Source organism: Balaenoptera ricei, chromosome 20 (genome assembly GCF_028023285.1).
Source record: "Balaenoptera ricei isolate mBalRic1 chromosome 20, mBalRic1.hap2, whole genome shotgun sequence".
Taxonomy (NCBI): domain Eukaryota; kingdom Metazoa; phylum Chordata; class Mammalia; order Artiodactyla; family Balaenopteridae; genus Balaenoptera; species Balaenoptera ricei.
The window spans coordinates 50,164,159-50,189,356 of record NC_082658.1 but is presented as its reverse complement, the minus strand read 5'-3'; the positions used below and the strand labels follow the sequence as shown (position 1 = coordinate 50,189,356).

The 25,198-nt window shown below is 46.8% G+C and overlaps 1 protein-coding gene across 2 annotated transcripts in view; it reads right to left on the bottom strand.

The window, feature by feature from the left end:
• RPH3AL (rabphilin 3A like (without C2 domains)) overlaps window positions 1-5,422 on the bottom strand; it is a 123,036-nt gene extending 117,614 nt beyond the window's left edge. Inside the window, exon 1 of one of the 2 annotated variants that reach the window (XM_059908685.1) lies at window positions 5,329-5,422. The gene's annotated coding sequence lies outside the window, so the exon portion shown is untranslated. Of the gene's footprint in view, window positions 1-3,947; window positions 3,970-5,328 lie in introns of those variants that run through there. The other variant, XM_059908687.1, reaches the window with a different exon arrangement.
• Window positions 5,423-25,198: the final 19,776 nt, after the last annotated feature.

The following is a 25,198-nucleotide window of genomic DNA, read 5'->3' as shown; positions in this document are numbered from 1 at the left end:
TGCAATCAAGGGTCCTGGGTATGTCACCTATCCAGGAGCGGGAAGGGGTAAGAATGCACCACATGCACTAACCTGAGTGAGCCTGATGTCTTAACAGAAATGACAGGAGCCCTGGAAGTAGTAAGCTTCCTGCTCCCATGCCAACTACCCCTTTGGAGCCTGTGCCAGCAGCGGCCTGGCTCAGGGATGTCAGGGCGGCAGTTGCTTTCCTCTGAAGCACCCAGCGCTCATTCCTAGGCTTACTTTGGTTTCTCTGCAGCAGTCACGTGGTCCACAGGGAGCTCCTCCACTGGGGGCTTCTTCCACGGTCCCTAGATGATGTGGCAGCCTCCCCTGTCTCAGCATCCGCCCAGACCACTGCAGGAAGTTGATGCACTTGTTCACACCCCCAGGGACACATGAAGCTGCCCCGGGTCATCCCAGACCCTTGGCTCATCTCCCAGGTTCCAAGTTCAGGCTCCATTGTCCACCCCTGGCCACCGCAGGTCGGCCGGTCTTCCGGGCTAACGCAACCAGAACGAACGTGGAAAGGAGGCCTCGCATGCTGGCTCGAGAACCTTCAGCACTAACACGTGAGCAGCGTGTGCGTCCATTAGCATCTCTCCACCCTGCATCATCCTAGGATCCAGGGTCACAAGCAGCAAGGTCCCATTGCCATTGCGTCTCCTCACTCTCCAGTCAAAGCCTCACCAGGTGGGCCTGAACAGTGAAAGTAGGCGCCAAACTGCTTAACAAATCCACACATAAGATGTGCAAGAAGGAGGCCAAAAGGAATAAACTGAATGACCCATACGTGAAATGGAGTAATTTGATAATTAATATAAATAGTAAATAAAAGTTCCCTAGGTAAGCGACAGAAAACACACCTTAAAGAGTTCAAGAGGAAGGAAATTAGGAAAGCAAAGCTCTATCTGGAATATCAAAGACTATGCTCAAGATAACATGCTAGGACTTCCCTGGTGGCACAGTGGTGAAGAATCCACCTGCCAGTGCAGGGGACACGGGTTCGATCCCTGGTCCGGGAAGATCCCACATGCCGCAGAGCAACTAAGCTCGCGTGCCACGACTACTGAGCCTGCGCTCTAGAGCCTGCGAGCCACAACTACTGAGCCGTCGTGCCACAACTACTGAAGCCTGCGCGCCTAGAGCCTGTGCTCCGCGACAAGAGAAGCCACTGCAATGAGAAGCCCGCGCACTGCAACAAAGAGTAGCCCCCGCTCGCCGCAACTAGAGAAAGCCCAGCGCGCAGCAGCGAAGACCCAACGCAGCCAAAAATAAATTAATTAATTAAAAAAAAAAGATAATATGCTACATGTGATCAATGCACATTCTGTTTAAAATTAGAAATATGTTGGCCACAGTGCTATTGGGTAAATCAGCTACACAGAACCCCCTAGAGAGCTGGGCCAGGCTGGGGGAGGGGGAGGGCAGAGCATGGCTGGGGCTGAGTCCTGGGGCCAGAACCTGCAGAGGGTGGTCCCCAAGGGTCAACAGGCACAGGAGAGGAAGGAAGTAAACAAAGTCCAGGGAGCCCAGGCACTGCCTCCACCACCCCCAGGCCAAACTGGGGCCTCCCTGATTTCCCCAGCTCTCCCACCAGCCTGCCCCTGCCTGCCTGGGGCCCCTCCCACCCCATCCCTGCTCCACTCACGAATCTGCTGCCCAAATCAAGCCTGTGGGCAAAGCTCCAGCAGCTGGCTCAGACTCACCTTTCCTGGTGTCGCTGCTCCTGCTGCCTGCCACTGCCCTGAAAGCACCCCAAAGTCATTCTGGCTCTTCTCGCCTCCAGATCCACCTCTCTGCCTCGGCTCCTGCTGCCCCCAGGGCCCCAAATGTCCCTCCCTCCACCTCATCCTTCCAGACCCAGCAAAGGGTCCTGCTACACCATGAAGCCTGCCTTGCTTTCCCCTTCCCTCTGGTAGCAACCTCTCCTCCCCTGAAGTCCCTTAGCTCCTTGCCTGTCCCCTCCCTGTAGCACTGAGAATTTGACAACTTATACTTATGTTCTATCTTCTACTGGGCAGTCTGCAACCGCTTCACCTCTGCACTCTCTTTATTCTTTCATTCACTCATTCCACAAATATGTATTGAGCACCTACCATGTGCTGGACCCTGTGCTAGGGCTGGGAATACCATGATGAACAAGACAGACACTGTCCCTGCCACCTTGGAACTCACATCTCAGTGGGGGAAACACTAAACAAACAAACGTAAATAAATATATCCACATGTGCTGTGATACGGGCCATGAGAGAAAGGCGCAAGGGGGCATGATTTGTGAGCTCTGATGTAGAGAAGAGTCAGGAAGGCATCTCTGAAAAAGTGATGTGAAACTGGGATGAGGCGGGTGAGCACAGTGGGTCAGGCACTCTTTCTAGGCGCATAATAGGTGTTTTCTAAATATCTGTGGAACAAGTAAATGACTGTAATGAGTCAGAAATTCCTAGTATGTCCCCTGTGTCCCTCCAGACGCACTTACGACCCGTCATCACCCTGATGGGTCCCTCCAACTGGCACCTAGAGGCGGTTTACAGCAAACACACCTTCTATGGACAACAGGACATGGTGTCCACTCATGTCACCCCTGCAGAGGTGCTTGCCACGGCTTCCTGTGGCTCTCCACTCAGAATTCCCTCATGACTCCCAATACCACCGTCACCCCCAGAGCTGGAATAGCAAGCAAGTGGTTTTGTTCTGTACGCCGACTCCACATCATTGGTAATAGCCGCCTGGGACACCGTGCTTGAAGGGCTGCAAGGCTCTCTCTGGCCTCAGTGGGAAAGGACCGTGATTGATTAGTGATGTCTAGCGTGGGAGGAGGAACAGAGAGCAGGGGCACATGTGCCACGTATTTCCCTTGCCCCTCAGGGTCTCGTGGATGACCACCCAGGCAAGAAATTCCCTTCGGATCTAATTGCCTGGAAAAGCACTCAGCGTCTGGTCTCCGGCTCCTTATGGACCCCATGAACTGTGTAAATAATACATTTTTTTTCCTGCTTTGATCACTCATTAGCTCAGAGCTAAATCTGTGGTTCAACCATAGTAAACTGGGCATAGCTCTATGGCCTGAATATATGTCTTAACTCTCTTCCTGGTTGTGACCTTCCAGTTAATCTATGTTTTTCCTGATCTTATTCTTATGGGTTTCTATTTAATTACATACACACACATATACAAGCATATCTAAAAAATATCTATACATAGCTCTGGCATTAAGTATCTACTTTATACCTTTTTATTATAAATACACGTTTCTCTAATTTCTTATACAGTCAAGATACATAGAGAAATATATGTTCTTGTTAGTATCTCAATCCCTTTATAGAACAAGACGGAGGCATAAATGGAGGGATGGATGGATGACAGACAGGAAAACCCGGAAGAATAAGCTACAGTCTGTGCCTGAGAGAATTCCGAAGATCGTTCCACTCTGTTGTGAACAGAGTCCGGGATCCAAAATCAGAAGGCAGGCTTTTAGTCCCAACTCTGACCAGCTGTGCGGCTGTGAAGGGTAAACCATTACTCACACACCCCCTCCATCCCATGCCCAGGCAACCTGAGGGTTTATCAGCTATTAAATGCATATAAAACAATCTGCCCTACTTCCTTCACTAGGTTATAACAGAAATTAAACGCACAGGTTTGCGGCTGCTACTCAGAGGTGAGGCACGAGCTGCGCGCCACCAGCGTCATTATTAGCACTGGAAACAACATTGCAGGCAAGCAGCACACGGCTGTAAAGAAGAAGACGCCAAACCGCTCAGCCTCCTGTAAATGCTGCAGGAATTCAAAGAGCAGCGGGCCTTTGGAACTCACATCTGCATGCAGTGTCCTTCCTTGTCCCCCACTCTCTGACGTCTGAGAGAGTATCTGACTAAAGGACTTCCAATTCCCTGCTTCTCACAGCGAGAGAAAAAGCCCCGTCCAGGATCGGTCCCCCTCCTTACCACTGGAAATGGCTGTCCCCGGGGTGAAGGGCCGGGGGCTCCCGGGGGCTCCCCGCCCCCAGTGGCCTCCCTTCCACAGCACAAAGCGCGGGCGGCACGGCACGCGTTACCGGCAGGCGAGCTGAGGCTGGAAACCGTGGGGCTGGGGACGTGATTGGCGGCTGACCCTCCCACACGCCTCCCGCTGGACCTCACAGACACTTCCTGTCCCCTCCTGTCCCCTCCTGTCCCCTCCTGTCCCCGGTCAGAGGCCCATTTATTCCGCAGCCGCCAGGGCTTCCAGGCATCTGACTCAGCGCCACTGAGTTTCAAACAGCAGGTGAAGATGAGACAACGACAGCAACTGGGGTCCTTTTCAACCAGCTTTTCAGCAGGACATGAGCTGGACCTTGCTTTTCTGGGAGAATGGACAGAATTCACAAAGGCAGCAAGACTAATTCTAAATTCTGGAGTGTTCCCTGCCCAGTTAAGGGCTGAAAGTGGAGGCCCAAAGGGGAGGGGAGATGGATAGTCAGAGGGCTGTTTACAAGCCAGTTCAAGTGATAAAATAAGGTCTCGTGTGGTTTATCCCTAGGGACAGACCCATCTTAGGCAGTGAGTTCTCCAAAGTGGGGGGGAGGGACCCTTGACACAAGGTCGCTTGCATCCCATTGGATGCCCCTTCTTCTCCCTGGTCTTACCAGCTGCCCAGCTGCCTTCAGGCGTGGGCTCCAGAAGCCTCAGGTTTACACTGGGACCAGCCTCCTCAGGCCCAGCTGACTCTCCCAGGGGTGCACTCAGCCCAAGCTGGCATATTGAGGTCCCTTCCTTGAGAATCTAGGAAATGGGCTAAGAGACTTCAGTTTTAACTCAACTGCTCTCTGGAATAATAAGATGCAAATTTAGGAGCTGATGGAGGGGCCGTTTTCCCCAGGTGGGAACGCCCAGGGAAGAGAAAGGTGGTCTGCGGTGAGAGAAAAGGGAGAAGAGCCGAAATAGAGAATGAGCAGACACAAGGCAGAGGGAGGGCTCCTGGGTTTTCCTCTGGCCCATGTGCTTGATCCAAACCCTTCCAGGGGCCTGGGCTTCTGTGACATGCTCCAGTGTCCTGGCAATAAATCCCCATTTCTACTGTTTAATGTCTACTGTTTGCAGCGAGCCCGGCCCTAGTTAGCCACAAATCCTACTTAGCCTGCTTAATACGATGTCCATTTCCCTCCCCCTCTCTCATTAAGCACAGAGATCTCAGCCGCTCTCTGGGCTGATTAGGAATACCTGGGAGGATGCAAATCAGTGGCCTGTGGAGAGCAGAGGTTGCGTTGCCAGAGGGACCCAGGTCTGGCTCCATCTAGTGCAGTGACCTTGAACAATAACCTCCCTGACAGGTAGGTTCCTCTCTCACCTGGGCTACCGCAGACGCCTCCCCAAGTCCACTCCTGGCCCTTTCCAGTCTGTTCACCAGGGCTTCGCTGGTGGTGCAGTGGTTGCGAATCCACCTGCCAATGCAGAGAACACAGGTTCGATCCCTGTTCCGGGAAGATCCCACATGCCGCGGAGCAACTAAGCCCGTGAGCCACAACTACTGAGCCCGTGTGCTGCAACTACTGAAGCCCGCGTGCCTAGAGCCTGTGCTCCCCAACAAGAGAAGCCACGGCAGTGAGAAGCCTGCGCACTGCAACGAAGAGTAGCCCCCACTCGCCGCAACTAAAGCCCGCGCACAGCAGCAAAGACCCAATGCAGCCAAAAATAAATAAATAAAATAAATAAATTTATTAAAAAAAAAAGTCACAATGAGCTCTTCAAAATGCCAGCCCTGCAACGGAGCCACCTACAATCCTCCAGTGACTTTCTACCGCTCTAATGATAAAACCAAGGGCATCCCACCCCACCCCACCCCAGCCCAGCCCACCTGGGGCCTCTGTAACACACCACACTCTTTCCCCTTGGGGCCTGCAGACACCCTAATACTCCTCTCTGGGGAATGCTTCCCCTAACTCTACTCCTCCCAACCTCCTTTGCCTAGTTACCCACTTTGATTTTTTTTTAATTAACACCATTATTGAGATTTAATTTAGGTACTATAAAATTCACCCTATTAAAATGTACAATTCAGTGGTTTTAGTATATTCACAATTATGCAGCCATCACCACCCTCTCATTCCAGAACATTTTCATCTCCCCAAAAAGAAACCCTGTACCCATTAGCAGCCACTCCCCATTCCCCCCTCTCCCCAGACCCCAGAAACCAGTAATCTTTCTGTCTCTATGGATTTGCATATTCTGGACATTTCATATAAATGGAATAACACAATTGGTGGTCTTTTGTATTCTCTATTTCCCTTTTTGTGCTCTAATCTTTATTACTTCTTTCCTTCTGCTTGCTTTGGATTTAGCTTGCTCTTCTTTTTCTAGTCTAAGGTGGAAGAAGGCTATTGATTTGAAGTCTCTTTTTTTAATATAGGCATTTACAGCTATAAATTTCCCCCTGAGCACTGCTTTAGCTGCATCCCATAAGTTTTGGTATGTTGTATTTTCTTTTTCATACATCTCAAAGTATTTTCTAATTTCTCTTATGATTTCTTCTCTGACCCACTGGTTATTTAGGAATGTTTTTACTTTCCACATATTTGTGAATTTCCCAAATTTCCCTTTCATTGTTTGTTTCTAATTCTACTCCACTGTAGTCAAAGAACATACTCTGTATGATTTCAATCCTTTTAAATGTACTGAGGCTTGTTTTATGATGCAATATATGTTCTCTCATGTGCACATGAAAAGAATGTGTATTCTGCTGTTGTTAGGTGGAGTGTTCTATAAATATCTGTTAGGTCTACTGGGTTTATAGTGTTCTTCAGGTCTTCTATTTCCCTATTGCTCCTCTGCCTACCAGTTCTGTCCATTATTGACAGTGGAACCTTGAAGTCTCCAACTATTATTATTTCTCCCTTCATTTCTCTTAGTTTGTGCCTCATGTATTTTGGGGGCCTGTTGTTAGGTGCATCATGTTTATAATTGGTACGTTTTCCTGATAAATTGACCCTTTTATCATTACAAAATATCCTTGTTTGTCTGTAGTAAATCTATTTTGTCTAATATGAGTGTGGCCACTTCAGGTTTCTATTAGTTACTGCTTGCATGGTATATCTTTATCTTTTTACTTTCCACCAATGTGTACCTTTGAATCTAAAGTGTTTTGTAGATAGCACAGACTGGGGTTTTTAACTTATTCTGTCAATCTCTTTTTATTGGAGTGTTTATTCCATTTGCATTTAATATAATTACTGATAAGATAGGATTTATGTCATTTTGCTATTTGTTTTCTATACAGTCTTATGTCTTTTTGTTCCTATACTCTTCCCTTATTGCCTTCTTTCCTGTTAAATAGGTATTTTCTAGCATACCATTTTAATTCTTTTTTTAAAAAAACTTAATTTTATTTATTTATTTTTGGTTGCGTTGAGTCTTTGTTGCTGTGCGCGGGCTTTCTTTAGTTGTGGTGAGTGGGGGCTACTCATTGTGGTGGCTTGTGGCTCACGGGCTTCAGTAGTTGTGGCACACGGGCTTTGTTGCTCTGCAGCACGTGGGATCTTCCTGCAGGGCTCGAACCCATGTTCCCTGTGTTGGCAGGCAGATTCTTAACCACTGTGCCACCAGGGAAGCCCTTAATTCTCTTTTATTGCATATTTTTTAGTTATTTTCTTAACAGTTGCCCTGGAGATTACAACCAACATTTTAACTTAAAAAAATCTAGCTCTGATTAATTCCAACCTAATTTCAATATATACAAAAACTTTGCTCTAATATAGCTGTTTCTTCCCCCTTCTTTTATGCTATTATTATTATATGAATTACATCTTTGTACATTATAAGTCTGTCAACACAGTTTCATAATTATTGCTTTATGCAGATAGGAGAAGAGTTACAACAAAATACATTTACACCTTTAAAGATGCTCCTTATTTCTTCTTGTGAATTTGAGTCACAGTCTAGTGTCCTTTCATTTCAGCCTGAAGGGCTCTCTATAGTATTTCTTGTAGGGCAGGTCTGATAGCAACAAATTCAGGTTTATTTATACAGGATGCCTTGATTTCTCCTTCATTTTTTTTAACATCTTTACTGGAGTATAATTGCTTTACAATGTTGTGTTACTTTTTGCTGTATAACAAAGTGAATCAGCTATATGTATACATATATCCCCATATCCCCTCCCTCTTGCATCTTCCTCCCACCTTCCCTATCCCACCCTTCTAGGGGGTCACAAAGCACCAAGCTGATCTCCCTGTGCTATGCAGCTGCTTCCCACTAGCTATCTGTTTTACATTTGGTAGTGTATATATGTCAATGCTACTCTCTCACTTCATCCCAGCTTACCCTTCCCCCTCCCCGTGTCCTCAAGTCCATTCTCTACATCTGCATCTTTATTCCTGTCCTGCCCCCAGGTTCATCGGAAACTTTTTTTTAGATTCCATATATATGTGTTAGCATACGGTATTTGTTTTTCTCTTTGTGACTTACTTCACTCTGTATGACAGACTCTAGGTCCATCCACCTCACTACAAATACTTCAATTTCATTTCTTTTCATGGCTGAGTAATATTCCATTGTATATATGTGTCACATCTTCTTTATCCATTCATCTGTTGATGGACACTTAGGTTGCTTCCATGTCCTGGCTATTGTAAATAGTGCTGCAATGAACATTGTGGTACATGTCTCTTTTTGAATTATGGTTTTCTCAGGGTGTATGCCCAGTAGTGGGATTGCTGGATCATATGGTAGTTCTAGTTTTAGTTTTTTAAGGTACCTCCATACTGTTCTCCATAGTGGCTGTATCAATTTACATTCCCACCAACAGTGCAAGAAGGTTCCCTTTTCTCCATACCCTCTCCAGCATTTATTGTTTCTAGATTTTTTGATGATGGCCATTCTGACTGGTGTGAGGTGATACCTCACTGTAGTTCTGATTTGCATTTCTCTAATGATTAGTGATGCTGAGCATCCTTTCATGTGTTTGTTGGCAATCTGTGTATCTTCTTTGGTCTTCTGCCCATTTTTGGATTGGGTTGTTTGTTTTTTTGATATTGAGCTGCATGAGCTGCTTGTATATTTTAGAGATTAATGCTTTGTCAGTTGCTTCGTTTACAAATATCTTCTCCCATTCTGAGGGTTGTCTTTTCATCTTGTTTATGGTTTCCTTTGCTGTGCAAAAGCTTTTAAGTTTCATTAGGTCCCATTTGTTTATTTTTGTTTTTATTTCCATTTCTCTAGGAGGTGGGTCAAAAAGGATCTTGCTGTGATTTATGTCATAGAGTGTTCTGCCTATGTTTTCCTCTAAGAGTTTTATAGTGTCTGGCCTTACATTTAGGTCTTTAATCCATTTTGAGTTTATTTTTGTATACAGTGTTAGGGAGTGTTCTAATTTTATTCTTTTACATGTAGCTGTCCAGTTTTCCCAGCACCACTTACTGAAGAGGCTGTCTTTTCTCCATTGTATATTCTTGTATCCTTTATCAAAGATAAGGTGACCATATGTGCGTGGGTTTATCTCTGGGCTTTCTATCCTGTTCCATTGATCTATATTTCTATTTTTGTGCCAGTACCATACTGTCTTGATTACTGTAGCTTTGTAGTATAGTCTGAAGTCAGGGAGCCTGTCTCCTTCATTTTTAAAGGATATTTTTTCCAGATATAGACTTGGTTGATGGTCTTTTTGTCTCAGCACTTTGACTTTCATTCCATTGCCTTCTGGCTTCCACGGTTTCAGGTGAGAAGTCAATTGTTAATCTTATTAAGGATCCTTTGCCTAATTAGTCTTACCCTTCAATTCTGAGCTCAACCACCTCTTCCTCCCTGGACTAGGTCAGGCCGTTTGGTACATGCCCAGTGCTCTGTACTTGTCCCCTGTAGAGATGATCACAACTGTAGTTAAATAATTAATGATAGAAGTAGCTCTCCAGTTTGTTTCTATCACTAGACTGTAAGTTCTGTAAGGCAAGGACCAAGCTTGAGTTTTTCACCACTCTATCCCCAGAGGCAACACAGTACCAGTCATACTGTAGCCTTTCAAAAAAACATTTACTGAGCGAGTAAATGAATACTTTACTCATCCTAAAGTAGGCTGAATTATTGATGCCAATTCTTCTCTCTGTAAGAGTGTGAGATAGCCACACTCTGCCATGGCTCAATGGTAGGCAGGGTGATTCCCTGCCCCTTGGCTTGAGATTGGCCATGTGACTTGCTTTGGCCAAATGATGTCAGTGGTGATGATGTAAGCAGAGGCTTGAAATGTGCTTGTGCAACTGAGCTTGCATGCTTGCACTCCTGCCTGTAACTATGACACAAACATGCCTTGGTGGTCATCGGTCCAAGTGGGATAAGAGACACATGAAACAGGCCTAAACCCAACTCACAGCTTAAAGCCAACCAAGTCCCACTGAGAGCAGCCTAGGTCAGCCAAACCCCACCCAACCCACAGATACATGAGGGATGAATAAATACCTATTGCCAAATGCCAGTGGGTTTGGGGTTGGTTTGTTACACAGCAATATTGTGGCAAAAGATGACTGAGACATATGCTCTGGCAAGTCTGAAGAGTGGGAGGAAGTCCTGGGGAAGGTCTCGCACCTGACCCTTCATATGGCCCACAGCTGGGTCTGGGTTGACTCTACAATCAGATGCACATCCCGTCTCTAACTTACAGACTAAACTTCCCCAAATTCTACAGTCCCACAGTGGGGATACTCATCTACCAGCCTCCTGGAGCAGCCCAAAGTGTATTAAGCACCTACACAGTGACAGGTGCAGAGTGGGTACTTGATAAGAGTTCGTCTTTGTCCTCCTCCACCTCCTCCACCTTCTCACCCATTCCACCCCTGGGCCTGAGAGTGCACCTTCACAGCCAGAATATTTGCAGCCTCTTCTCTGCTGTGCACCCTAACCTGTCCCAGGGGCTGGCCCTTCTTATTGCCAACTGACCCCCCAGACTCAGGTAAGACGAGGAGACAGGGATGTGGCAGGTAGAGCATACCTCCTTACACTGTAACTCTGATTCCATGTATGATCTAAAATTATATTTATTCATTGGAAATTTATAACTGCCTATTTCAAGGAGGGCTTGAGGCAGCTTAGGGGCTGAACACAATAAAAAATAAATTACTTGAGGATCAAAGAGAACAGAGGCCAGGCAGAGAGCAGAAAGAGGAGGTGGCACCAGGAATCTGATGCAATACATCGGACTCTGAGATTTCCAGCAGGTGTAGAAACAAGACAAGCAAGCGGGCTACAAAATTCAATATAATGAAAGCAGCAGCCCTCAAGCCTGGGTGTGAACCCCATTTGCAGGCAACTCTGAGGCCAAAGGACATGCATCAGGCCAAACTGGGGAGACCTCAATACTAACAATAATAGCCACCATCCATGCACCAAACACTGTTCGAAGTGCTTTGTACATGACTTCTCACGGAGTCCTCTGAACAATGAGACAGATACTATTATTATCTCCATTTTACAGATGAGCAAACAGAGGCAAAGCAACTTCTCAAGGGCACAGGGTGAGGGACAGGCAGAGCCAGTATGAACGCCTGCAAGTCTGAGCCCAGAACCCTTAACCACTAAGCAAGTCAGCTTCTGCTTTGCTCACGCTGGGCCCAGCCACAACCCGGAGACCCTGATCACTGGGCCTCTGGCTCTGAGTTGGCTGTAGGCCGACCTCCTTCCCTGTTGAGGCCTTATCCCCACGCTTCTGAAGATCTGTCGCTAGCCTAGCCTGTTTGTCAGGACCCCATTACCTCCTGATAAGACCCTGCAGATGGCCTGCCTCGGTTCCCACCTGCCACCCTCTGGAGATGTGCCTTATCTCCCTCCCCACCTAAACCTGCACTCCCAGAACATACCCCTTGCCACCCAGCCCTCCCCAAAGTGTATCAACTTCCAGCTCCTCTGACCTGCCTCAATTTGCTATCCATCCACATGCCTGTCCCAGATTCCAACACAAACTCTAAGAGTCCATGTTCTACATCTGTCAGCAGAGCCCACCATTGAGAGTGATGTACAGTGAACGTCCTCTAAGGCCATGACCCCTGGAGTGCAAGCCTTCAGCCCCTGACTAGCTACCGTGTGAGCCCACGCTCCGGACACCAGGTCTGTACCAAGAGAGGCCAGCCCACAGTTCGGTCCTGCCTGCCCCCTGGGCCTGACCTCTCTGCCCTGACCTCAGAGTGTCCTGGATGCAAAGTCTCAATTCTGTAAAGGCATTTTAGATTCCAAACAGGGAACTCTCACTCCTGAGTTACTCCCTTTGCTAAATTATCCCCCTTCACCCTGTCAGGGGTGACCCAGTTCACCACACGACATCCAAACCTGCAGATGGGTTTGGGGAAATCTGAGGCCATCCCAGCCCACGAGGCCCTTTTACATGAAGTGAGAAGAGGTGACCCTTGGTGGAGGTGTGTCTCTTCCACCTGTTGGAAAATCTCTGTCATAAACTGATAATGCTAAAACAAGATGCTTCACCGCCATGTGTGAGAAAATCGCCATCATAAACCACAATGGAAAGCCTCTTCCATGCAGTGCCCTCGTATGGCTCCCAACCCGCAAAAATGACTTTGGCAGACCTGCTGCATCCACAGCCATGGTAGCTCTGGCCAAGCAAGATACTCAAAGCAGCTAGTTTCCTGCTCCACAGAACCCTGCAGACGCGGAGACCACGTGGTCAAGAATCACGCCCACTTTCTGCTGTGCTCACGTTAAAAGTGGAAGGTCCTAACAAGCCCCAGGAATGGGAGAAAGGTCTTCGTGTCCAGGCTGGGGTCATCGGCCCCCAAGCAGTGCCTTCTGCAAATGAGGAAAACCGCCAGCAGGATTAGAACTGGCGGGTAGAGATGGTCACCACAGGAACAGGCTCTCAAGAAAAGTCAAGGAATGAGACCTGGGAAACACGGAAAGCAGCTCCGTGGCTGCTCCAAGACACGGCCTGGGCTGATCACTACCATTTGGGGTTAGAAAGAATTTCACATTCATCTCTGACCTTTTCTTGGCAAGCCTCACCCATGGCACCGACCCCCGATCAAATACCTGCCCCGACCCTGACATTAATGAGGACAACCACTGACAATGCTGAGACCAGTTGAAATTGGGTCGTTTCCTGTCACTAACCCGTGTGATTCAATGACATTAAAAAAGAAACCAGAAGAGAATTCATTTCTTTTTTTACTTGTAAATGAGGCCCCACTTAGAGCAGACCAATTTCAACGTTGAGCCTTCTGAGGCAAAGGGTCCCTGAGGGATGGCGTGAAAGAACTTGGGGCCTAGCCCTTGTTTTCTGATCATGGCACCAAACACCCCCTCATCCAACCCCCCTGTGCTCTACATTGAAGAGAAATAAACCTGGTTTCCAAAAATGAAGTCTGGAAAATAATACAGACTCCTACATTTCACCTTCTAAATTAAGCCAGTTACTTAAGCTATTAACTTTCCACTGGGGACTGAGAGAAAATTGTTTCAAAACTGGGAACTAAATATAAAGTTAGGCGGAATGGGACTTTGCTGGTGGTGCAGTGGTTAAGAATCCGCCTGCCAATGCAGGGGACATGGGCTCGAGCCCTGGTCCAGGAAGATCCCACATGCCGCAGAGCAACTAATCCCATGCGCCACAACTACTGAGCCTGCACTCTAGAGCCTGCGAGCCACAACTACTGAGCCCGTGTGCCACAACTACTGAAGCCCACGCACCTAGAGTCGTGCTCCACAACAAGAGAAGTCACCACAATGAGAAGCCCGTGCACCACAATGAAGAGTCCCTGCTTGCCGCAACTAGAGATAGCCCGCGTGCAGCAACAAAGACCCAACGCAGCCAAAATAAATAAATAAATTTAAATTAAAAAAAAATAAGGTCATGTAAAAATTCAAGGATTAGCTAGACGCAGCTTCTACTCTGGGTTTTTAGCAATAGGAGGGGCACACTCCACCAAAGTTTTGGTGCTAGCAATTGGGCACACTGTATCCAAAAGGATTCTTCGATTGCAAGCAACGGAAACCAGGTCTGGCTGACTTAAGCAGAAAGGGATTTACTGGCAGGACACCTGGACGCTCAGAATTGATGGGAAGGCTGAAGGTCCTGATGTGGAAGAACACAGGAACCATGGCAGCTGCAGAGTCTGGGCCTCAAGGTCTCATCAGCTGCCACCGTGGGAATAAGTGGCTCCAATACCCTTTCCCTTCCTGCTTCACTCTGCTTAGATTTCACATCTCACAAAGAATGGCCCAGCGGAGTAGCCCAGCTTGGGCCAACATCCCACCCCTTGACCTGGGTGATGGCTACGTGGCTGTGTTTACTTTGTAAAAATTAGACAAGCAGTACATTTAGAATTTATGCCGTTTTCTGAATGGATCTTACGCGTCAGTAAAACCAAAGATAAACCTAATCAGTAATTCCACTCCTAAAAGAAGTCAAACACGGAAGATAAATAATACACATAAGAGAATGAAAACATATGTCAACAAGAAGACTTATGGCCACTCCATTTATAATAGCCCAAAACTTACCATATGACCAGCAATTCCATTCTAAAGTATACATCCAAGAGAAGTGAAAACATATGTCCACATAGAAACTTGTATATGAATGTTCATAGCAACATTTTTTATAATAGCCCAAAGTGGAAATAATCCAAATGTCCATCAACAGATGAATGGATAAACAAAATGTGGCATAACCATACAATGGTATATTAGTTAGCCATAAAAAGGAATGAACCTTGAAAACATTACAAGTGAAAGTTAGGGAAAACCACATATTGTATTATTCTACTTATATGAAATGTCTAGAATAAGCAAATCCATAGAGACAGAAAATAGATTAGTGGTTTCCTACGGCTGAGGAGGTTGTTGGGAGAATAAGGGGAGTGAATGCAAAGATACAGGCTTCTTTTTCGGGTGATGAAAATGTTCTGGGACTAGTTCGTGGTAATGGTTGTACAATCTTGTGAATATACTAAAAACCATTGAATTATATACTTAGAAATGGTGAAGTTTATAGTAAATAAACTATTGAATAAAAACAGGGACTTCCTGGTGGTCCAATCATAAAGAATCCACCTTCCAATGCAGGGGACGTGGGTTCGTAGGGGAACTAACATCCCACGTGCTGCGGGGCAACTAAGCCCCTGCGCCTCAACTAGAGAGGCCGAGTGCCGCAAACTACAGAGCCCACGTGCTCTGGAGCCCATGTGCCACAACTAGAGAGAAGCCCACACACCACAACGAAGATCTCATGTGCCACAACTAAGTCCCAACACAGCCAAAAAAAAAAACATAAATGCAAATGCATCTATTAAAAAATGGAATACAGTGTGACTCCGTTTATAAAAGTTCAAAAGTATACAAAATTTTAAAACGTATTGTTTAAAGACATAAACCTACATGGTAAAGTTATAGAGAACAGCAGGCTAATAATGATAACAAAATTCAGGTTAGTGTATCCCCTGGGGATGAGGAGAGAGGAAAACCCACCTAAGGAGAGGCATAAAAACAATTTCTAAAGGGCTGTTGATACTCTGTTTCTTCATTTGGCTGGGCATATGTCTGCTTTATTACTCTTCTTTAAACTGCACATATTTGTTTTATATGCATATATATCTATTTCACAATAATTTTTTAATCAAATACTTTCTTATATTCCAACAATATCCGGTTAAAGATAAGACTGGGGGGAAAAATGATCCTATTCCCTAGCAACAAAAAACATAAAACAGGGGCTTCCCTCGTGGCGCAGTGGTTGAGAATCTGCCTGCCAATGCAGGGGACACGGATTCGAGCCCTGGTCTGGGAAGATCCCACATGCCACGGAGCAACTAGGCCCGTGAGCCACAATTACTGAGCCTGCGCGTCTGGAGTCTGTGCTCCGCAACAGGAGAGACCGCGATAGTGAGAGGCCCGCGCACCGCGATGAAGAGTGGCCCCCACTTGCCACAACTAGAGAAAGCCCTAGCACAGAAACGAAGACCCAACACAACCATAAATAAATTTAAAAACAAAACAAAACATAAAACACCTAGGAACAAACAAGAAATGTTCACAACCCCCATAAAGAAATCTATGAAACTTAAGTGGGTGCTATAAAAAAAGAGAATGACAGGAAGGAGGACACGAATCAGTAAGAGACAGACCATATTTCTAGAGAGGAAAACTCAATATCGTTATTATTTTAGAAATTTATTGTCATTCCAAATTAGATTCTAATGATATGTGCAGAAGAGCTATAAAATGATTATAAATATCACAGAGAAGAACGACTAAATGGGCAAGCATAACCAAAGAAAAGCTGAGAAAGAATCTGCATGGCCAGGAGTTAAATTTAAAGTCATAATTTTAAAAATGTGATAGTGGAAGAAAAAGAGGTCAGTTAATGAAAAAAGAGAAAACCTGGAAGCTCATATGTTTGTGCACGATAATAAAGCTAACATTTAGAGTCAGTCGGGGGAAGGGTGAAGGAAATCTAGTCCAAGACCAAAATCTATTAACCTAGTAACACAGGTTACTGGACCTGGGAGGCTAAGGGAGAGGGGGGAGGGAGACTCTCATGTTTTGCCTTTTTGAATTTTGAGCAACATGGTTGTAATGTACAGTTGACCCTAAACATGGTGGAGGAGGGTCAAGGGCATCAACCCCCTTGTAATTGAAAACTCCCGTATAACTTTACAGTCAGCGCTGCATATCCGCAGTTCCACATCCTCAGATTCAACTAACAACAGATTGTTTAGACCTGTAGTACTTATTTAGTGAAAAAAATCCATGTATAAGTAGACCCACAGAGTTCAAACCCGTGTTGTTCAAGGGTCAACTGAATAGTCCAAAAAAATTAAATTTCAATTTCAAATGTAGTTGGTAGGAAAAGAAACTGAACTAAAAGAACTGGTGGACAATTTGAGAAGAAATAAAATCAGGCTCTAATCTTATACCATAAACCAAAATAAATTTGATAGGATTAGAGTTGAATGTAAAAGAGAGAGCTGAGTGGAAAAGCTAACACCAAATAAAGAACAAGAAGAAAATATAGGTGAATATTTATCTGAACTTGGGGTGGGGAAGACCTTTCAAACCCAAAAGCAAAGGAAGAAATCACAAAATGAAAGGACTGATAGACTTAACCACATGGATCAGTCTGCTGGGGCTGCGAAAACAAAATACCATAGACTGGGAGGCTTAAAAAACAGAAATTTATTCCTCTCAGTTCTGGAGGCTGGAAGTTCAAGATCAAGGTGTCAGTCAATTCAGTTCCTGGTGAGGGCTCTCTTCCTGGCTTGTAGACAGCAGTCTTCTTGCTGTGTGTCCACATGGCCTTTCCTCAGTGCATGTGTGAGGACGGAAAGAGAAAGAGAGAGAGAGAGAGCTCTCGGCCATCTCTTCTTATAAGGGCACTAATCCCATCACGCGGGCCCCACCCTCAGGGCCTCATCTAACCCTAAATACCTCCCAAACATTCCATCTCCAAATATTATCCAACTCTTGGAATTAGGGCTTCAACATATGCATTCAGGAGAACACAAATATTCAGTCCACAACACCACATAAACATTAGAAACTTCTCTATGTTTAATAATAATAATAATAGAAAAACAAACACTGAACTGAGAAAAAATGTATTACATATATGTCAGTCACTATTCTTATGGATAAATAAATGTTAAATAAAATATGGGTTATAAAATCATTCAGGGACTTCCCTGGAGGACCAGTAGTTAAGACTTCACCTTCCAGTGCAGGGGGTGCAGGTTTGATCCCTGGTCAGAGGGCTAAGATCCCACATGTCTTGTGACCAAAAAAACCCCAAAACATAAAACAGAAGCAGTATTGTAACAAATTCAATAAATTTTTACTTTAAAAAAATAAAAAATAAAATCATTCATATAGAACGATCTCAATTTTTAAACATTAAACATGGTTATCTCTGGAGGCTGAGAATCACAGATATTTAATTTCTCCTTTGTGTTTTTGTGTATTTTCTAAATTTTCCATAATGAATATGAATTACTTTTAAGATTTAAAAAAATTACCATTATTTTTAAAAAGTGTTATGTCATGTTCAAGCAACATCAGGGGCATAGGGTCCAGTTCTGCAAAACTTTAGGAGGATGTTTGATGGGCCAGGTGCCCAGCACGGCCTGGAGTGTGATCCATATCACCCTATAGACTCTACAAGGAACCCCTGAAAGAGGCAAGTCCTTCTCCCTGGAGGAGGCAGGCATGATGGGGATCTTGCACCAGTGAAAATCCTGCCCCATGGAAAATAGACTTATTTGAGATGGCTCCAAAGGGACAGACCCAGAAGCAAAGTGACAAAGAGACAGATCTCAAGACCTCAGCTCAAAAGAGGGAATAATTTCTACCTCTGTGAGCTGCCCCTAAATGCAAAACACCATACAGTGAGCTTTGTGTCACGGTCCATCCATGACTCAGGCATAGATGGAAGAAGGCTTCTTGTATGAGGAAGGGGGATAAATTAGACATTAATTTTTAATTGTGTAATTACTTTTCCTTTTAAAAATTTAAAACAGATTGTATACTTAAAATGAATGACTTATTTGAGGTATATAAATTATACATCAATGAAATTATTTTTAAAAGTTTAAATACAACAGAGAAGGCTAAATTTCTCTTTGATTCCCCCCACCACACACACACACAATCCTGATGCCCTTCCCCCTTCCCCGGAGATAATAGTTATTGTAAGTTTGGAATGCCTTTTTCTAGACCTTTTTATATTCTTTTATAAGTAGGTATGTGTTACTTATATTTGTATTTATATAAAGTATGAAGGACTATGTGAAAACGTTTCTATGAAAGGCATCATAATGTATTCAACACTTGGAAACTTGCTTTCTTCACCTTATAATCTGAGAGATTCATCATTATTGTTATAGAGAGATCCAACTAATTCTTTCTCAAAGCTGCATAGGACTCCCAGGTATGAAAATGTGAGCTGATGTAGCGGGTGCTATTCCACCACCAGCAGACATTCAAACTGTGTAGAGTTTTTCACCATGGACTGCAAACTGCCACAAAGGCTGTCTCAGAACTTTCCACCTGTGCACACGTGCCAGGTTTCCTTTAGGGCAGACCCTGGGAAGTAGAATCCTTATGATGTAGGGCAGATGCTTTTTAATTTGACAGGTCCTGCCAAATTGCTGTCCTAGCCTCAGATCCCATGGCTTTAAAAACCTGATCCCTGTGAAATGTCTTCTTGTCAGTTTCAGCTCAGCGTTTCAGCCTACCTGGCATATTCTGCACCTTGGTTTTGTTCCATTGCTCTCCATAACTATTCAAATCATCCTCCAACCGTGAGATGGGCTGCCCTGGTCACTGGCAGCACTCAAGCCAATGGCCACCCACGGAGGGGACCTCTTGAATGGGGAGGAGGCCCTTCTAAGCGTCTGTGAATCAGAAGATGCTCTGCCAGTAAATGAGAAGGGGATGAGGGCTGAGCAAGAAGAAACTGTACAAACCCCGGCATCAACTCAACTGCTTGGATGGGCTGGGCCTAAAGAGGAAAATGCAATCAACACATTGGAAAAAAAAAAAAAAAGCATCAACACGTAAATCAGGTGTGAGCACAGCCGACTGAGTCAGGCAGGCCTGGATATTGACGATCGTTCACCCTCCTCACCAGGCAAGCCAACCACCAACTCTGTGATGATGCCCACCAAGGTCACCGAAACACCTGACCGATTAATTGTCTGCGCTAGACTAAGTGCTTTTACATAAGGTGCTAACTACGTAACTGTGGTCTTACATAAGGTGCTCCAGTATTTTTAGCAGCATATAACTGCCATGTGAAAGGAGGAGCTGATCCCCCGGTGAATGCCGCTCACTTTCCAGGCGGGCGCAGTCCTAGAAATGCTGATGTTTTGCAGGCAGCCAGCCGACTGCTGTTGGAGGGGTGAGGATGTCTGCGCAGAGGGTGGCAGCAGCAGCCATATTCCGCAGTTTCTCCAGGCCAACCTGACACCCCGCTGACCAGCAGAAGGCGACCCACGTCACCTCCTTACCCCCAGGCCTCACGGCAGGGAGAAAAGGGCTGCTTCATGGGCAGAACCCAACCAGCCACCTCCGAGCTTAGCAAGCTCTCCCCAAACCCAGCGGAGCAGATGGGGACGGGAGAAAAGCAGAGCTGACCCTGGCCCTGCTCCCACATCCCCAGAGCCGTCTGCCCCAGAACCTGGGTGCCTACCCTCATGTCACCTCCCACCTCTCACAAGAAATCTAAGATTCCGGGTATAGTGTCAAGTTTGTGGCCCCTATAAGGGAGTGGAGAATCAGTATTCATGTCCTGGGTTGAGGGTCGCTGCTGCCTTTTTCTCTGTTTCAGTACATTTTATTGAAGTATCACACACACACAAGTACACATACTAAAATTGGTGGACGTCGAAAATATGAGCACACGTATGTGACCAACACCCAGATAGAGAAACCGACCATCACCAGCCTCCCAGAAGCCTTCCTTGTGCCCCTGGGAACTACGACTCCGACTTCTAACACCTTACATTCATTCTGCCTTTTTTGCACGTTATATAAATGGAATCCTACGGTACATGCTCTTTTCCGTCTGGCTCCTTTGCTCAGCAGTGTCTGCATGATTCCTCCATGACGTTCCATGTGGCTGCGGACTGTTCTGTGGTACAGTGTTCTACTGTATGCATTCACCCCACTGTATTCGTCCATTCTACTGCCAAAGGATGCTGGGTGATTTTCAGTTTTGTGGCTATTAAAAATAGTGCTGCTGTGAACACTCTAGTACATGCCTTTTCACTGCAGCCTTTTGCCTCTCATAAGATATAAAAAGTTGAAAACGACTGTTTTAAATCAAATCTTGAGAAAGCCAACCTGCTCTATCTCTCCAATTCACCCTCTCATTCTTTAAACGCAGTCTTTCCACTATCTACGTGGTACCAAGTAAAGAGCATTGGCCACAGGAGTCAGACTTCCTAGTACTAAAGCCCAACTCTACCACCTACTTGCTCTGTGTCCTTGGGCAAGCACTTAACCTCTCTGTGCATCATTTTTCTTTACCTGTAAAATGGGGAAAACAATAGTATTCCTACCTTCATTTGGTTGAGGATTAAATAAAGGAATAAGGGCTGCACAAAATAAGCACCCATCAAAGTTAGTAGCTATGATTATGGCCAAAGGCACCCTGTCTCTCTCACCCCTGAGGCACCCTGTTCTGGGTGGCCTCTGCCAGGATAGCTGAGCAAGGCTCTCACACAGGAGGAGACAGCAGCTAAAGACAAACAATTTCACCATCTCCAACTGGAACGAAGCTGTACCAAAAAGCCCTCCCTAATTCCCTGGTGGTCCAGTGGTTAGGACTCCACGCTTCCACTGCAGGGGGCACAGGTTCGATCCCTGGTCAGGGAACTAAGATCCCACATGCCGTGTGGTGCAGCCAAAAAAAAAAACACAACTGTTCTAAAAAGACTTTCTTTTTTTCTGTTCTCTGTTCTCGGGGTTCTCTGTTACACCAGACCATGCTCTTTCCCTCTGTCTTTCCAGCCATCAAGGCTGCGTGGAGGACACAGCTACTGTCCTTTTACCCACAGGGCACTGGATTTCATTCAAAATGTGACCTAAACCAGCGGCACCATTCGGGGTCATTATTAATGGTGTGCCAGCAGCCTGGTGACAAGCTGCTGGGGTGTTAACAGTGCCCAGAAATCGCTGCCTGAAAAAAACCAATGTTTTAAATGTCCCCGCAAAAGGAGAGTCAAATGGTGTATTTCATTTTTTTAGGCGACAAAGATGGAAAAAGCCCCTAGAAGCATACGGTGCAGAGACCTAGGAGCAAGGCTCCAGGCCTTGCATTACTGGTTGCCGTGGCAACTATATTTCACATCAGGAACTCATTTTCATATGATAGTGACCTGTGGAGGGAAGGGAAGGATAGCTCCTAAGGAAACTTAGTTGAAGGTGGTACTGTTTGGGGATAGGGTTGATTTTGTTTACAAAAAAAAGCATTTAAAAGTGCCCTAAGGGGGACTTGCCTGGTGGCACAGTGGTTAAGAATCCGCCTTCCAATGCAGGGGACGTGGGTTCGATCCCTGGTCAGGAAACTAGATCTCACTTGCATGCCTCTACTAAGAGTTTGCATGCCACAACTAAGGAGCCAGTGAGCCACAACTAAGGAGCCTGCCTGCCACAACTAAGACCCGGTACAGGGGCTTCCCTGGTGGCACAGTGGTTAAGAATCCGCCTGCCAATGCAGGGGACGCGGGTTCGAGCCCTGGTCTGGGAAGATCCCATATGCTGCGGAACAACTAAGCCCGTGCACAACTACTGAGCCTGGGCTCTAGACCCCGTGAGCCACAACTACTGAGCCCATGTGTCACAACTACTGAAGCCCACATGCCACAACTACTGAAGCCCACGTGCCTAGAGCCCGTGCTCCACAACAAGAGAAGCCACTGCGATGAGAAGCCCATGCACCGTAACGAAGAGTAGCCCCCGCTCGCCACAACTAGAGAAAGCCTGCACGCAGCAACGAAGACCCAATGCAGCCAAAAATAAAATAAATAAAAATAAATAAATTTATTAAAAAAAAAGACTCGGTGCAACCAAAAATAAAATAAATAAAATAAATAAAAAATTTTAAAACACTTACTAAAAAAAAAAAAAAGTATCCTAAGGGACAGAAATGACCTGAGGGCTCCTCGGGGTTCTCTGTTCCACAACTCTTACTTAAGACACACATACACACGGCCTGTTTTCGAAGGCCTCTGGGGCAGCTGTCACAGCCTCCCCTAGTCACTGGTCCCACCATTAAGCATCTGTTCTGTTACAAAGTCCTTTCCTGGAGTCCAGTGGGGTCCCAAGCAACCAGATGACCACACCGCCAGGACAGCCTGCACATCTGGGCCAGGTGCTAAGAGGACCTGTAACACGCTCCCTGGACTGAAGCGTATGCTTTCCTGGACAAATAGCAACCCCTACTATCAAAAAACAGTCTCAGGAGTCAGACAGACTTGAGTTTCAACCTCTGTTCCACCCACCTACAAGCTGTGTGGTTTAGGCAGGTCCCTGGACCTCACGGGGTTTGTGTCCTCATGGGGAGAATGAAAACGAGAATCCTAGCTCCTACCCCTCTGGGGGCTGTGCGAATAACACACACAAGGGATTACTTAGAAAGATCAGCACACGCCCAGCACATACCGACCACTCAATAAACAGCTGCTATGATTAGGAACCGGAAAAGCATCTCTCATACCCATGATACAACTGGAGGCTAATAGCAGAGAACAAAGTATTAAGTTGGGTGGCACAAACGGTAATGAATTCATCCATGAACCCAGAAGTGCAGGCCAGTGGGAATCTGGGACTCGAACAGTCCAGGAGGGAGGTGGGATTTGAACCAGACTCTGAAGGATAGCCAGAGGTGTTCTTGGAGGTTAAGGGGAGGAATTCCTTTATTGAGAGCCAACAGGATACCCAGTCCTGGAGATCCGGGAGGAAAGGAAGAGGCTTCAAGGACACAAAAGCGCCTGCGATCAGCAGACAGACAGCCGTGGTCCTTAGGGCCCGGTGGAGTGAGAAGGCCAGGAAAGAGGCCCCCAGGGCAGCTGGGAGAGGCAAAGCTTTCCCAGGGAGACAGCTCTGAGCTGGGTCTCTAAGACTAAGGCAGAGAGGGCCGACCATGGTAGGGAGGGAAGAAATCTCCGGACTGGAAAGTGGCTCTGGAGGGTGAGGCCACACGACTGAGGAGCTACAGGAGGTGGAGGAGCTGAGCTTTGTGCGGGAGGAGACCAGGAGCCTCTGAAGATTTCCTAGGGGAGAGGGCTCAGCAACAGGGTAAAAGCAGTAGTCATCCAGAGGCCACTGGTCTAGAGATGACATGCCAGATGGACTGCGGGAGCTGGAAGGGATTCTGGCATCAGGCCAGCGAAGGGGCCTCTGACCTCCTGCCTGAGACATTCAAGGCCTGGAACAGTAGCCTGGTCACAAAGGGGCAGGGAGAGCTGAGACGCTGCAGGGAAAAGTGAGTGTGACAGAAGGGAAGGAAACCCACTGCTGGGGAGTAAGGAGAACATGGTGAGTGTGGGGTGTCACTGGGCATCCAAGGAGCCAGGACTAGAGCTAGAATGGGGGGGGGGAGTTCCCTGAGGGATCCCGAAGCAAGTTCTCTGAGAACATAAACACTGGGCCTCACAAAACATCCCAGAAAAGAGGGAAGGGGCGTCAGAAGAGGAGAAGGAATGATGGAGAAACAAGAACAAAATGAGGAGAGAAATCACAGCAGAGAAGGCTGCAAAGAGGGGCCTGCTTCCCGGGCAGAAGGACTTGGCAGCAGGATGAGGCCGACAAAAAAAATCGGTGTTTGGAAACAAGCTGACTTTCAGGGAAGCAGTTTCAGCAACGTGGTGGGGACAGCAGCCCAGGCTGCGCAGGAGTAAGAGGGGAGGCATGGAGCCAAGAGGCAGGCAGCAGGTGTGGAGCCCTTGCCGGGAAAATGTGACAGGGAGAGAAAAGAGGAAACGAAGCTTTCTGCTCCAGTGCATGGGTTTTTCCCCCCAAGAGATGGGAGGCCAAGTGGACGTCAGAGGCAGGAGGATGGAGGGGCACCCGGAGACCGGCACAATCTCTCAAGGTGTGTGGGGGGGGGGAGGGGCAGAGACTAGACTGCAGCCCCGGCTCGGCCAATGCTCTTACCAGGGTGTCCCGAGACACTCTGACTCCCCCAGAGCTCCGAATGCTGGGGGATCAAAAGTTCTCACGCAGCTGCACAGATGGAGCCTGATCACCCCCCCAGCCCTGAACTCACGGAGGATGGGTGCCCACCTCCCGCATCACACCTCTCCCCAGGGCCACCTCCAGCGGTGGGCATGTCACAGACCACGCAGGTAGGAAAATCAGGTCCTCAGCCTTCTGAGCCCCAAGCAGGGGACAAAATTCCCAGACTTCCCAGCAGAACCCTCGCTGCAGCCCAAGAAAGGGGGCTTCCACACCCACAGCGCAGGTGTCACAGGCACCACTGTGGGCCCAGAGCCTTCATCCTGAAGGCAGGGAGCCCCCCCTGGATGGATCTCTACACTTCCTCCAAACCTTCGGCTGAGAAAAACAGAGCTTGGCCCGACTGCTGGGAGCAGGGTTTTGGGAAGACTGGAAAACAAACCCGGGGCAGGATTCTCAGGCTGAAAGAGGTGCTCAGGGTGAGGAATCCTGTCTGGCCATTGAGAGCTACCTCCATGCCGCCCTCCTCACACCCTCCTGGGCACCAAGTGCTATTC